This window comes from Nerophis ophidion, linkage group LG05 (assembly GCF_033978795.1).
Source record: "Nerophis ophidion isolate RoL-2023_Sa linkage group LG05, RoL_Noph_v1.0, whole genome shotgun sequence".
Classification (NCBI taxonomy): Eukaryota; Metazoa; Chordata; class Actinopteri; order Syngnathiformes; family Syngnathidae; genus Nerophis; species Nerophis ophidion.
The window spans coordinates 60,227,512-60,243,756 of NC_084615.1; the positions used below are offsets into that span (position 1 = coordinate 60,227,512).

Sequence of the window (16,245 nt, forward strand, 5' to 3'; positions counted from 1 at the left end):
CTAACTACTGGGAAAAGAAAACAGAAACTTAAAAAGAGCAGCAGAAGACCAACTCTTGATTAGAATATGCAAAGGGACAAGCTTGCTTTAGAATACCTTCTATGGCAGTGGTTCTCAACCTTTTTTCAGTGATGTACCCCCTGTGAACATTATTTTAATTCAAGTACCCCCCAATCAGAGCAAAGCATTTTTGGTTGAAAAAAATAGATAAATAAGTAAAATACAGCACTATGTCATCACTTTCTGATTTATTAAATGGTATAACAGTGCATAACATTGCTCATTTGTAGTGGTCTTTTTTCAACTATTTGGGAAAAAAAATATATGAAAATAACTAAAAACTTGTCGAAAATAAACAGGTGATTCAACTATAAATACAGATTTCTACACATAGAAGTAATCATCAACTTAAAGCACCCTCTTTGGAGATTGCAATAGAGATCGTTGCGTTTGGACCAGATGTTCCTCCGAGGGAATTTAAGTTGCTGGTCAATCCCAAGTTCTTTTGATGACACATAAACTGGTTTTAAATGATAACCCAGAACATAATTGGTATTTTGCAATTTATTCCAAAGCTTTGGAAAGACCAACCTATAAAACAACATATTCAATTGGCATCGCCCAGTTGATATGAAAAACCCTACGGACGCGCTGTCTTTTTCCTTATCTCCCCCGCCCACACACCTACCGGAACAAATCCACATATCTGTTCTTCTGCTAAGCCTGGGACAGGATTCATGAACTTAATTCTGAACATTTCTTCTCAAAAAAGAAATCTTTAACATCAATATTTATGGAACATGTCCACAAAAAATCTAGCTGTCAACACTGAATATTGCATTGTTGCATTTTTTTCACAGTTTATGAACTTACATTCATATTTTGTTGATTATTCAATAAATATATTTATAAAGGATTTTTGAATTGTTGCTATTTTTAGAATATTTTTTAAAAATCTCACGTACCCCTTGGCATACCTTCAAGTACCCCCAGGGGTACGCGTAACCCCACTTGAGAACCACTGTTCTATGGTATACAAGCAATGATACACTCAAACACATACCTCTACACTTGTGGATGCATGTGTGCATTTGTTTGTGGGCATTTGCACAAAAGGTAATAAAAAAAACAAAAAAAAACATATTCTTTGATTCTAACTTTTTAAAAAAAAGGGACTTATATAGATGGATATGGGAATTTATCATTGGAATAAAAGTATGTTTTCTGGTTACCCAGGACATATTTCAAAGAGTAGGTCAAGTTGATGAACTGCACCACACATACTGATCCGACCTCTGACCCATGTTACCCAAAGGGTAGCGAAGGGTTACAACACAAGTTTAAGCCACAACACAACCATGTTCAGCCACAATAGAGTTGCAACCTCCAAAACAACATAAAGCCACAATAAAACAACATTAAGTGACAACAAAAATGGCTGCATAGCAATACTCAGTGTCTGAGGCACAAAGTTGAAGAAGATTTAATGAACAAGGTTGGAAAATGAAGTTAAGTAAGGTCTTGGTCTTCTATCACTTCCGCTCTGTCCGTCATTTCCTAAGATCTCTTAAAGAGGTCTTACTATGGAAAATATACTTTTTGTATCTGTTGGCACCTGTTTTTTGCCTAACATTTAAATCCAAACCTTTTGGACATGGTGAAGATACGGTATTTATAAAACAATCTTTTTTTTCTCTATTTTCTTGTTGTGGGACGGATTGGCTCGTACATGGACATGCATCCTCTGCTGTTGCCCTTTCCAATAAAGAGTAGCCTCCATCCATCCATTTTCTACCGCTTATTCCTTTCGGGCTGACAGGGAGCGCTGGAGCCTATTTCAGCTACAATCGGGCGGAAGGCGGTGTACACCCTGAACAAGTCGCCACCTCATCGCAGGGCCAACACATATAGAGAGACAACATTCACGCTCACATTCACACACTAGGGCCAATTTAGTGTTGCTAATCAACCTATCCCCAGGTGCATGTCTTTGGAAGTGGGAGGAAGCCGTAGTACCCGGAGGGAACCCAAGCAGTTACGGGGAGGACATACAAACTCCACACAGAAAGATCCCGAGCCCGGGATTGAACCCCAGTCTACTCAGGAACTTCGTATTGTGAGGCAGACACACTAACCCCTATTACATTGTGCTGCCCAAAAAGTAGCCTATGTTTCTTATTTATATCAGTCATTATATTTGCTATGGAAGTGCTAAAATCCACAACATGACTGACAGGGTGGAGAAGCAGTACAATAGCGATTGGCCTGAAGGAGGGCTTCAAATTGTAAATAAAACCGCCCACAAAACGACGCATTCTGAAGAGACAATCAGAAAGTGGCTTGATGATTGATGATGAAAACAACATCAATGCAAATTTTTCACCTAATAACCACCTTTGCATCCATCATATTAAGTCATTTAAATGTAGAAAAAAATACCAGGTGACACTTTAGTATGGGGAACATATTCTAAGTAACAAAGACTTAATTTAGAGTTATGTGGACACTACAGCAACGTATTGTAAATAACAAAGACTTAATGGTTAGGGTTATTGTAGTTTTGTGTTTTGTTACATAAGAACAGACCATATTTATTAAGTGGTATTAAAGGGAGAATCATGTACAGCAACTTCCTTAGTACTAATAACAGGGTTTCCCACACATTCATTTATTTGTGGCGGCCCGCCACGAAAGAATTACGGCATCCATAAATAAAAATAAAAAAAAAATATATATATATTTTTTATTTTTTATTTTAATTTTTTTTAATTTTTTTTTTGGGGGGGCTTTTGACTCGCTCGACCACTCATAAAAGCAATGGGACTCTGTCTGTGAATGGAGCTTGTAGTTACATATTATATGAATATGTAGTGAAGTGAAGTGAAGTGAATTATATTTATATAGCGCTTTTTCTCTAGTGACTCAAAGCGCTTTACATAGTGAAACCCAATATCTAAGTTACATTCAAACCAGTGTGGGTGGCACTGGAAGCAGGTGGGTAAAGTGTCTTGCCCAAAGACACAACTGCAGTGACTAGGTTGGCAGAAGCGGGAATCGATCCTGCAACCCTCAAGTTGCTGGCACGGCCACTCTACCAACCGAGCTAAACCGCCCCATGTATGTACGTTTATGTACATAAAGTGTTGTAATTATATTCCAACTCCGCGTTCTTCCTGGTCATCTCCGCCGCACGACCACATCGCCACAAATAGATCCCTGACCTGTGGGAAACACTGAAAAAGCAATCATTCTGAAGTTATTGAGGGAAGTCTCTTAGTTAATGGCTTACTGGTTGTATAATAAGGCCATGCAGAAGAAAGCATTAATAACTACTTAATAATGACTAATTAATAGACAATATGTTACTAATTTGCATGGTAATAAGCAAATAATTAATGGTGAACATGTTCCCTATACTAAAGTGTTACCAAAGATCATAATATGACCATCATCGCTTTAGTGTTGTTTTGGTGTAAAGTTGTTTGGTTGTGACGTTTGTAATTGATGTGATCTTTTTCTGCCAATGTACTCTTCTGATAGAAAGCGAAAGTGAGATAAAATCAGAGGTTGTAAAATTCTAATAAGATGCACCGACATGTCTGTATTCCCGAATGTGAAAAAATCCGCTCTTACAGAAATGGACAGTGATAACTAAGCAGTGTATAGTGAGCTCATTATTGAGAAATTCCCTTCTCAATAAGGCCTATCTTTACTTTCCTTGACACGCCACTACCAGTGTGCCACACACAAGCCATTAGCACCTCAGCGTGAGCAGGTTTGTTATAAATTAAAGAAGCGTTCGCTGTGTTGGTGTGTTTTTAAAATCATAACAAGTTAGAGAAGTGTTTGCTGTGTCAGTTAGTTTTTAAAAATGAGGATGGTTGTTAACTGTGCCGTCTGTCGCTTTTGCATAGAATCAAGGGAATTGTTGACGTCACGTTTTAGTATTTAGCGTCTTGATTCTAAGTTGTTTGGATCTGTTTTATGTGTTTGTGAACAAAATCAACCACAGTGTTTCCTTTATATACTGACAAATGTGTTACGGCTACATTTAATTGTCAGTTGTGTACAAGAACTTACATAGCTTCAGCTCTAGACCACTCCTGTGGTCCAAACCAAATGAAGAAAGTGAAGTAAATTATTTCTCCCATTATCCAGCTGGACTAAACAGAGAGTCATGAGAATAAGCAAGTGGAACAGTTGTCTGAGGTACAGAAAAAGAACAACCAACAGATGATAAGAGAAAATGGAAAAAAACTCTGCTCATTGTATACTTTAAAAGTAAAGAGATTGGCTCTTTTTGTTGAAGAAGAGGTGAGTTTTAAATTTGCAGGTCATTATTTTGTTAGACTTGTACATTTTAAGCTGACCGTTAACCTTCCTCTGTATTTTGTGATTTGGACTTTTCCAGGGTGTATTAATGCTCGTAACGTCCATCCAGCTAATTCCGAGGTTTATGTTGCAGCTGGACAACAACTCTGTCAAGTTGGCTTGAGTTCTTTTGAAAGAAAGTCGGAGTAGCATGATGCAAAATCAGTAACACTATCAATCAATCAATCAATGTTTACTTATATAGCCCTAAATCACTAATGTCTCAAAGGGCTGCAAAAACCACAACACAAACGACTACGGCATCCTCGGTAGGCCCACATAAGGGCAAGGAAAACTCGCACCCAGTGGAACGTCGGTGACAATGATGACCCAGTGGGACATCGGTGACAATGATGACTATGAGAACCTCGGAGAGGACGAAAGCAATGGATGTCGAGCGGGTCCAACATTATACTGTGAAAGTTCAATCCATAATGGATCCAAAGCGGATCCAACACAGCAGCGGGAGTCCCGTTCACAGCGGAGCCAGCAGGAAACTATCCCAAGCGGAGATGGATCAGCAGCGCAGAGATGTCCCCAGCCGATACACAGGCAAGCAGTACATGGCCAACGGATCGGACCAGACCCCCTCCACAAGGGAGAGTGGGACATAGGAGAAAAAGAAAATAAACAGCAGATCAACTGGTCTAAAAAGGGAGTTTATTTAAAGGCTAGAGTATACAAATGAGTTTTAAGGTGAGACTTAAATGCTTCTACTGACTCTCGTTTTCAGGGTTTGTGTATAGTTAATTACTTGTCGGCATGTTACATTATCAGAATGTCACGGTACAATAGTGTCATGGTACTAAGGCCGCAGTGCAATATTATTGTAATATTTTCTAAAAGTAGACTTGGTAAAAATGCCACATTGTGTAAAATGAAGTGGTATGAATGTTTAGAATACTATATTGTAATTGATCAGAAACATAATGAACAAATACTGTAATCCTATTTTTTTACTACATTTACATTTATTTTTAGGTGCACAGAACTGCTGGAATTTAGTGTCTTTCAACTTTGACTTTCTGAGAAGCAGTATACTCTGCAGTGGACATGTCCTATATCATTTTGGAAAATTCTGATAGTCAGAAAAGTTAAATGACTATTTTACTTTTTCTAATGTAAATACCTAAAAAAAAACTATGTTTAGCTTCGCTGGCTTCAAATGTATTGTTCGGGGATTATTCATCAAGTACATACTCATTTAATTGTATTCACCACGGTTTGCAACTCCTATGCCAGCCCTTGATACAAAGACAAATGGGTTATACCTGTGTAGCGATTTTCTTCCTTTTTTTTAAGGAACTCAAAGCGCTTTGACACAATTTCCACATTCACCCATTCACACACACACAGTCACACACTGGTGGCGGGAGCTGTCATGCAAGGCGCTAACCAGGTCTCATCAGGAGCAAAGGTGGAGTGTCTTGCTCAAGGACACAACGGCTGTGACTAGGATGGGAGAAGGTAGGGATTGAACCAGGAACCCTCAGGTTGCTGGCACAGCCACACCGTCCCCAGGTGTGCACACTTTACTTTGCAGTTGGCAGACTTTATTACCTAATCCAAAGAGGTATTGTTTCCGGCAAGGTTTGTTTGTCTTTTTGTTAGCGGCATATCTCAGAAAGTTAAGAATAGACTTGGATGAAATGTCCGAAAAAGAAAAAAAAAAAATCCTCTCATCAACACACTTGCTTGCCCTTTTTCTACTGTTTATGACGTCTCATGCCCCCTTCTTGCCAGTTACGCACTGTGCAGAGGATTTGGGGGGATACAGTATAGTTAATTTTCACATAGGCCAATGCAAACGTTCCTGGAAAAAAAATAGACCCACCAAGTATCCATTTGATACATTATTGTGGGTTTATTAATACCACCTACATGCATTTGTAATAATGTCCCATTCCTTACAACATTGCCTCTTGTTGTAATGACTTCCCTGGGGGAACATACTTGGTTTTGCAATCCCCCTAAATTGAATTGATATCGAGAACTTTATAATTATTTATCTGTACAACACACTTTGTTTTATATGCCACTGTTGACAAATCTTTTTTTCTTTTCATTCCTGTCACAAAATGTACTATTTCTTTGCCTCAGATAGCTCTTTACACGTGTTCCTGAGCAAGGATCCTGTTGATTAAATTGAACAAGATGGCCTTAGACTTTTGTTTTTTTTATAACATGAATACCAGAGTGTAGACACAAATAATAATGATGTTATGTTTTGCAGGATGACTCCATCACAACAAGAAGAAAATGCAGCTAGCAATAAAACATTTTGTGTCTTACTGAAGAACCTGAAAAGCTATTGAAGGAGTACAATGTAAGTGTCATCAGTTGATTTTTTCATTAAACATTAAATTAAGTGCTACTGTAAATATGCTTTCATCCATGTGTCTATTCTTGTATTTAAGTCGCCAATTGAATGCCTTTGAGTTCTACCTCCACATTTCAATTGTGCCTACAAATTAATATAGGATTTGTACACTTTGATTGACAAACCTATCCAAAAGTGGTTATTAAGAGCATTTTCCGCCACTTATAATGTATTTTGTGTTAATTGTCTTTGTTTTGAATTGTATTTGTTTAATATTCTAATTCATATCCGTACATTAAAATTGTGCAACGTTTTATTTGTTTTCTGAGCTTCCTGTAAATTTTTTGTTTTTCAATTACGATATGTTTTTGTTTCTATCTTGTCTTCCTTTTTTTTCACATGATATCCCTGATGAGACCAAGAGGACAATGAATCATATTGTCATGGCAATGTATGTCATTAAACATAGAGGTGCAGATTTTGATCAGCTCCCAGAAGAAGTTTACATAATTTTTGAAAGAGTCAAGTTGCTAAATGGACTGACAGATTTTGCTACTGGCTATGCATTGCTTTTTGGGAACTATTTACGGCCTGAATTTGAGCTATCCGTCCGACCCCAGATTCCAGAAAACACAGAGTGAGATGTTCTACCTCTTGTGCGAAATACAAATGCATAAAATGACTTAAAACATTAAAATGACTAGTAAAACATTTAAAAAACACAACAGTCAACTTATAAAACATTAAAAACGATTCCAAAACACATAAAATTACTCCAAAGAGATGCACAGTGACATAACAACACATAACAAGACTCCTAAAACACATGATAAGACTCCTAAAACACATAAAAACTCCTAAAACACGTAAAAAACTCATAAAACACGTAAAAATACTCCTAAAAACACGTAAAAAGACTCCGAAAACAAATTAAAAACAGAATGAGGTGTTTGCATCCTTTGCGAGCACATACACTTGGTGGCCTTGTAGGTGAACAGTGAACGTGAATGGAAGACCTGAAGGATAAAATAATTTACGAGTGCGCATCATCAGGAGTGTTCCTCTGGGTCACTGGGTGTTTCGGCCTTTAACACTATCCACCCTCTCCAGAAGCGGCCAGCTACAGGATGATCAGACCTGAGCTTGCGACCCAAGTCCAATTAGCCATGAGAGTCACCATGTTGGCAGACATATCAGGGGACTATGCATGGCAGGGGCGTCCGGTTCCCTGAGTCAGATTTTGTTCTGCCTGAATTTTAAATGAATTCAAAAGATCATGATGGAACTGGATGAACTTGGATTTTCCAACAAAGTCCAAATCCTTAAAAACAAACTGCTTGAATAAAACCCTTTCAGTGTGCAAAACATGTTTTTTAAGACCATGTTTACTGAATATTAGATGAGTGGTTTATCTGCGTGAAACTGTTAATGTTTTAATGTAGAGAATGCATATGTTTTTTATATACTTTGATGCTTTAGTATAACATTGTACTGTGGGATGATGATGATCATGCGGCCAGTATACGTCCTTTGCTTTATTTGTTGTTAATTTATCATATTTGGTCCTCGAGCGTTCAGTGTCTTGCACAAACACGATGAATCACTCCTCAAAAGGGAGGTTTTGGCCAGTTCCGTTCCGTGAAGGACACGGTCCCTCTTCTTATCAGCAGGTGCATCCCTCTCTGCAAGAGGGGGCTGCCTTCTCACTGCAAGCGCTGACTTATTTTCTTATTTTTTAGATTTTGCTTGGCAATGCTATTGTTGCGTTATAAGGGTTGGTCTTCTAAAGCTTTAGTAAAACTTAGCCGAGTACAATTTTGACTCGGTGGTCCTTTTCACTCAACATATGTCCTCCAGAAGAACTCAGGATTAACCTGTGTTTTTTATTCCCTGAGAGGAAGACTGGTCGCGCGCAGTAGTACCTATAAACTATTTAGTATGCAGAAATTATTTTCTGTGATCCAGTTTACTTTATGACTGGTTTAACTGCAGGAAACAATTCATTAAGCTGTTTGTGTGAGCGAATAAACACTTTTAAGTATGCAAAGAAAATGTTTGTGATCATGTTTACTTGACATTTGATTATGTGACTGATTTACCTCAATATTATAAGTTTGAAATTGAATTCTAAAGCACTAGAGCTTCTGAACTTTGACCAAATATGGCCCTTTGACAATTTTTTTCCTCCGTTCCTCCGTTCAAATGTTGTAACTTTCTCAAATGTGTAATGACCGTACACGTAAAATACGTTTTAACTTGCATGTGTTTAAAAATAACAGGGTTTTTGGAACACTAATAAAAAGTGTTTTTTTTAAAAGTGTATTTTTTGTCTGTGACCATGCATTCAATGGTTAACATAGTTTTGATTAGACAAACTGAATAATTTAACCGCATCAAGTCAGTTTTATTAAATAACAGTCTATTGCTCTAAATAGCTTTTATTGTTTTGAAGTGTATTTTTATTCGAATAAAACATATTCTGATAAATAGTTGGGAGGGAGTAGATCAAACCCATCTATCCATCCATTTCCTACCGCTTGTCACCCTCGGGGTCGCGAGGTTGGCTGGAGCCTATCCCAGCTGCATTTGGGCCGAAGGTGGAGTACACCCTGGGCAAGTCGCCACCTCATCACAGGGCCAACACAGATAGACAGACAACATTCACACATAGGGCCACATTTAGTGTTGCCAATCAACCTATTCCCAGGTGCACGTCTTTGAAGGTGGGAGGAAGAGGGGAGTACTTGGAGGGAACCCATGCAAGGTTGGGAAGAACAGAAGGACCCCGAGCCCACTGTTCTGCTAGGACAAACCAGCAGAACTTGCATGCATTATTATTATCATTATTTTTAACTCAACTATTTGGCCAATGAACGCTACAGCAACCAAATAGTTGGGTTAAGAATAACCCACAATTGTAGTTAGCTTAACTCAACCTTTGGGGAAGAAATTCCTCCCAAAACTTACTAGGTTAAAATCACCAAACATGGATTTGCCCTTTTCTGAACAAGCAGTTGGGTTAGAATTGTGTTTCTTAACCCAACTATTTTTAAGTTTGTAGAAACAAAATGTGTACTGTGCACACACGCACCCACATACTAAGGCAGTGGTTCTCAAATGGGGGTACGCATACCCCTGGGGGTACTTGAAGGTATGCCAAGGGGAATGTGAGATTTTTTTTAAATATTCTTAAAATAGCAACAACTCACACATCCTTTATAAATATATTTATTGAATAATACTTCAAGAAAATATGAATTTAGGTTCATAAACTGTGAAAAGAAATACAACAGTGTTGACAGCTAGATTTTTTGTGGACATGTTCCATAAATATTGATGGTAAATATTTCTTTTTTTGTGAAAACCTGTTTAGAATTAAGTTCATGAATCCAGATGGATCTCTATTACAATCCCCAAAGAGGGCACTTTAAGTTGATGAATACTGCTATGTGTAGACATCTTTATTTATAATTGAATCACTTGTTTATTTTTCAAGTTTTTAGTTATTTTTATATCTTTTTTTCCAAATAGTTCAAGAAAGTCCACTACAAATGAGCAATATTTTGCACTGTTATACAATTTAAAAAATCAGAAAGTGATGACCTAAGGCTGTATTTTACTTGTTTATCTCTTTTTGTCCAATAAAAAATGCTTTGCAATAATTAAATATCAAAAATAGTTCCTCTCATTTTGATGAAATAACATTAGAAGAATTGTTACAACATGTAAATGGAATAAAACAAACAACATGTTTACTTGACCCACTTCCTGGGAAACTTATCAAGGAGCTTTTTGTATTATTAGGTCCATCAGTGCTAAATATTATAAACCTATCACTTTCCTCGGGCACTGTTCCCCTAGCATTCAAAAAAGCGGTTATTCATCCTCTCCTTAAAAGACCTAACCTCGATCCTGACCTCTTGGTAAACTACCGACCGGTGTCTCACCTTCCCTTTATTTTGAAAATCCTGAAAAATATTGTTGCAGAGCAGCTGAATAAACACTTAGCGTTTAACAATCTATGTGAACCTTTCAATCACTCTACTGAGACAGCCCTCGCAAAAATGACTAATGATTTAATTCTAACGATGGATTCTGATGCGTCATCTATGTTGCTGCTCCTCGATCTTAGCGCTGCTTTCGATACCGTCGATCATAACATTTTATTAGAGCGTATAAAAACACAAATTGGTATGTCAGACTTAGCCCTGTCTTGGTTTAACTCTTATCTTACTGACAGGGTGCAGTGCGTCTCCCATAACAGTGTGACCTCGGACTATGTTAAGGTAACGTGTGGAGTTCCCCAGGGTTCGGTCCTTGGCCCTGCACTCTTCAGCATTTACATGCTGCCGCTAGGTGACATCATACGCAAATACGGTGTTAGCTTTCACTGTTATGCTGATGACACCCAACTCTACATGCCCCTAAAGCAGACCAACACGCCGGACTGTAGTCAGCTGGAGGCGTGTCTTAATGAAATTAAACAATGGATGTCCGCTAATTTTTTGCAACTTAACGCCAAAAAAACGGAAATGCTGATTATCGGTCCTGCTCGACACCGACCTCTATTTAATAATACAACTGTAACATTTGACAACCAAATAATAAAACAAGGCGACTCGGTAAAGAATCTGGGTATTATCTTCGACCCAACTCTCTCCTTTGAGTCACACAATAAAAGCGTTACTAAAACGGCCTTCTTTCATCTCCGTAATATCGCTAAAATTTGCTCCATTTTGTCCAATAAAGACGCTGAGATCATTATCCATGCGTTTGTTACGTCTGGTCTCGATTACTGTAACGTATTATTTTCGGGTCTCCCCATGTCTAGCATTAAACGATTACAGTTGGTACAAAATGCGGTTGCTAGACTTTTGACAAGAACAAGGAAGTTTGATCATATTAGGCCTGTACTGGCTCGCCTGCACTGGCTTCCTGCGCACTTAAGATGTGACTTTAAGGTTTTACTACTTACGTATAAAATACTACACGGTCAAGCTCCATCCTATCTTGCCGATTGTATTGTACCATATGTCCCGGCAAGAAATCTGCGTTCAAAAGACTCCGGCTTATTAGTGATTCCTAAAGCCCAAAAACAGTCTGCGGGCTATAGAGCATTTTCCGTTTGGGCTCCAGTACTCTGGAATGCCCTCTCGGTAAAAGTTTGAGATGCTACCTCAGTAGAAGCATTTAAGTCTCACCTTAAAACTCATTTGTATACTCTAGCCTTTAAATAGACCTCCTTTTTAGACCAGTTAATCTGCCGCTTATTTTCTTTTTCTCATATGTCCCCCCCTCCCTTGTGGAGGGGGTCCGGTCTGATGACCATGGATGAAGTACTGGCTGTTCAGAGTCGAGACCCAGGATGGACCGCTCGTCGGGACCCAAGATTGACCGCTCGCCTGTGTATCAGTTGGGGATATCTCTACGCTGCTGATCCGCCTCCGCTTGGGATGGTTTCCTGTGGACGGGACTCTCGCTGCTGTCTTGTGTCTTGGATCCGCTTTGAACTGAACTCTCGCGGCTGTGGTGGTCCTCTCCAAGGTTTCTCATAGTCAGCATTGTCACTGGCGTCCCACTGGGTGTGAGTTTTCCTTGCCCTTTTGTGGGCTCTTCCGAGGATGTCGTAGTCTTAATGGTTTGTACAGTCCTTTGAAATATTTGTGATTTAGGGCTATATAAATACACATTGATTGATTGATTGATTGATAATTGAATCACTTGTTTATTTTTCAACAAGTTTTTAGTTATTGTTATATCTTTTTTTCCCAAATAGCTGAAGAAAGACCACTACAAATGAGCAATATTTTTGCACTGTTATACAATTTAATAAATCAGAAACCGATGACATAGAGCGTTATTTTACTTTATCTCTTTTTTTCAACCAACAATGCTTTGCTCTGATTAGGGGGTACTTGAATTTAAAAAATGTTCACAGGTTGTACATCACTAAAAAAAGTTGAGGACCACTGCACTAAGGAATGTCTCTTAAACCTTATTGCTTACTAGCCACAATTACACAAGCCATGAAGTCTGACTCTTGCCGTGTCACACAATTTGGACAACAGGTAATATATATTTCTCTCCTCTTAAAAGCCCATCCTTCCATAACCAAAAACACACTTTCTGTTCCTTGACCACAAACATTAGATGCTTGTCACAAGTGAAGATCACACAGAAAAAGAGTGGGAAGGAGGAAGAGAAAACACCTGCTCGGTTGTAAAGCACTCAGACAAACAGCGTCTGTATTTTGGAAGACTTGAACAAATGGCAAAATTATACAGTGGACTCAGAAAAAGCGTCCTTTCACTCAAAAGTGCTGAGAAAACCTGCAGAACACTGTTTTCTTTCAGTTGGCAATAAATGCATGCACCAAATCAACACATAATTACAATAATATATTTGATGAAAGCAGTTTGTACTGCATGCACAGTATGATTTGTTAAATTAATCTGAAGCTCACTCTTTCATTCAACTCTTCTTTTGGCAAGTGTGCCTAATAATGTGACCACCTTGCAATATTTTCTCGTGGAGGAAAAAGGGGGGGGGGGGGGGGGGGGGGACCTATTGGTCATGATGTCCAGCGTTTAGCGCGCGCGCACACACACACACACACACACACACACCAACCATGTCTATAATAAGAGTTAATAAACAGTCGTACAATAAACTATCATGATGGTTGTTTTTGTTAGGAATCAGTGCCACACGCACTCACGATCATGCGTAAAATTACGCACTTCTCCACACGCACACCTTTTTTGTCAAATATTGCCTATATGGGCCATGCGTTGAAAAACTGGACAATGTCATCCTCTTACCTGCTCTCTGGGAGCTACCAGTCCAGTATCCAACGCGATGCCGGTGGTAGAATCTTGAATATGTTAAAATGTTTAAATAATCCAACTCCTCTCTTCACCGCTGCAAGCAAGTTTTCCCCTCCAGGAGGTCACGTTCTCTCCTTGACCACCAAAGGCAACACTCAGAATTGTTCAAATGATATCCTATATGTAACAAAATGGGTGGACATGTATCTGTCCGCGCATTACCGTGCAGGAGACATCATTTTACGCATTCAATCAGCGTGTGGTTTGCACGCAATACAATCCCTTAAATACCACTTTTAGCCAACATTGCACAATTTTTACTTGCTCAAAAGGTAGCTTGGCATGTGTGTCAATACATGGATCGATGAGTTGAAGGAGTACAGTTGCCACTTTCCGCTATTGTATTATATTCCACGCAAGTCCGGGGCAAAAAAAAAAAAGAATTGTCCAAAAAGTCAGTCAAGGATCGCTGCAGGAAATCTGTGCGCGTTCGTCCAAAATTCGTTTTTTACGCGAAGATGCGCGGCGATTTCGCTCACCAGTTCACTCCGAAGAGACATGTTTGGATAAGTTGAATGTGTTTAAAGACAGTCTTCTTGGTATTGTTCTTCTACCTTCCACAGATATATGCGTAAATTGGCGGCGCATCCACTGGAATTGAGTGTTTCCGCTCCCAAGATATAGAACAAAATAAGAGTCTATACCCTTGTAGGCGCAAAAAAAAAAAAAAAAAACAATTTGTATGACACTTGTTTTGCTTTCTTCTCCAAGCCGAGGGAGGACCGGGAAGGGATGAGGGGTTGAGAGGGTTGGATGGTGTCCTCGGACCACAGAACAGACCGTCCGGGATGACGAGAGGATCTGAAGGAAGGAAGGGGGGCTCCGCTCATGTGACAGATCACCTCCACTTTTCCCGGTGGATGAATGCGCCTCCTCCTCTTCCTCCTCCAATCACTCACCCCTCAAGTCCACAGCAGTGTGGCTTCTCAGCCAAAGTAACCAGCAGTGCGCACTTGAAGGGGATATACAGCATGGGATTAGACATCCAATAAACATTCCAAAAGTTTCCCATGCAAGATCAATACATGCAAAAAGGCTGAGCTTCAGCTCCCACACACGGGAGCTGTCCTTCAGCACCACATACCAGCACAGCCTGCGCCATTAAGAACACGCACAGGAGACACGAGCGGACAGTTGCTGATAATTAGTTTACATTTCAATTCCAAGGGTTTTTGCCACAAAAAATGCACGGGCTAAAGCACAGGCTGAAAAAAGAGGGAGCGTAAGGGGGTGAAAGACCAATAAGTGGCATTTTTTCCCCCTCAAAAGGTGTCCCCTTGCTGCCCCCTTTTGGTTATAAAGGGAAGTAATATGGGCATAACAGAGGCAGGGTGAAAGATAAAGCCCTACTAAAATGAGATTTTCTTATTTAAACGGGAATAGCAGGTCCATTCTATGTGTCATACTTGATCATTTCGCGATATTGCCATATTTTTTGCTGAAAGGAATTAATAGAGATCATCGACGATAAAGTTCGCAACTCTTGGTCGCTAATAGAAAAGCCCTGCCTTTAGCGGAAGTATGTGCGCGTGACGTCACATACTCACATATCAATCAATCAATCAATGTTTATTTATATAGCCCTAAATCACAAATGTCTCAAAGGACTGTACAAACCCTTACGACTACGACATCCTCGGAGGAACCCACAAAAGGGCAAGGAAAACTCACAACCAGTGGGCAGGGAGAATTCACATCCAGTGGGATGCCAGTGACAATTCTGATTATGAGAAACCTTGGAGAGGACCTCAGAAGTGGGCAACCACCCTCTTTAGGGGACCGAAAGCAATGTATGTCAAGCGGGTCTAACATGTTACTGTGAAAGTTCAATCCATAGTGGCTCCAACACAGCCGCGAGAGTTCAGTTCAAAGCGGATCCAAGACAGCAGCCAGAGTCCCGTCCACAGGAAACCATCTCAAGCGGAGGCTGATCAGCAGCGTAGAGATGTCCCCAACCGATACACAGGCGAGCGATCCATCCTGGGTCCCGACGAGCGGTCCATCCTGGGTCTCGACTCTGGACAGCCAGTACTTCACCCATGGTCATCGGACCGGACCCCCTCCACAAGGGAGCGGGAAACATAGGAGAAAAAAGAAAAGAAGCGGCAGATCAACTGGTCTATAAAGGGGGTCTATTTAAAGGCTAGAGTATACAGATGAGTTTTAAGGTGAGACTTAAATGCTTCTACTGAGATAGCATCTCGAACTGTTACCGGGAGGGCATTCCAGAGTACTGGAGCCCGAACGGAAAACGCTCTATAGCCCGCAGACTTTTTTTGGGCTTTAGGAATCACTAATAAGCCAGAGTCTTTTGAACGCAGATTTCTTGCCGGGACATATTCATATTCACATTGTTTTTAATGGGAGCCACCAGCAGTAATAATAATAATAATGGATTTGATTTATATCGCGCTTTTCTATTGTTATATACTCAAAGCGCTCACAGAGAAGTGGGAGCCCATCATTCATTCACACCTGGTGGTGGTAAGCTACATCAGTAGCCACAGCTGCCCTGGGGTAGACTGACGGAAGCGTGGCTGCCAGTTTGCTCCTACGGCCCCTCCGACCACCACCTATCATTCATTCATCATTCATTCACCAGTGTCCTGCCCAAGGACACAACGGCAGCAACTTTGATGTCAATAGGTGGGAAGCGAACCTGCAACC

General features: G+C 39.9%; 1 protein-coding gene across 2 annotated transcripts in view; it reads right to left on the reverse strand.

The window, feature by feature from the left end:
* Positions 1-14,640, reverse strand: part of il1rapl2 (interleukin 1 receptor accessory protein-like 2) — a 761,422-nt gene extending 746,782 nt beyond the window's left edge. For both annotated transcript variants that reach the window (XM_061901658.1, XM_061901657.1), the window contains exon 1: positions 13,513-14,640. The gene's annotated coding sequence lies outside the window, so the exon portion shown is untranslated. The remainder of the gene's footprint in view (positions 1-13,512) is intronic.
* Between the last annotated feature and the right edge of the window lie 1,605 nt (positions 14,641-16,245).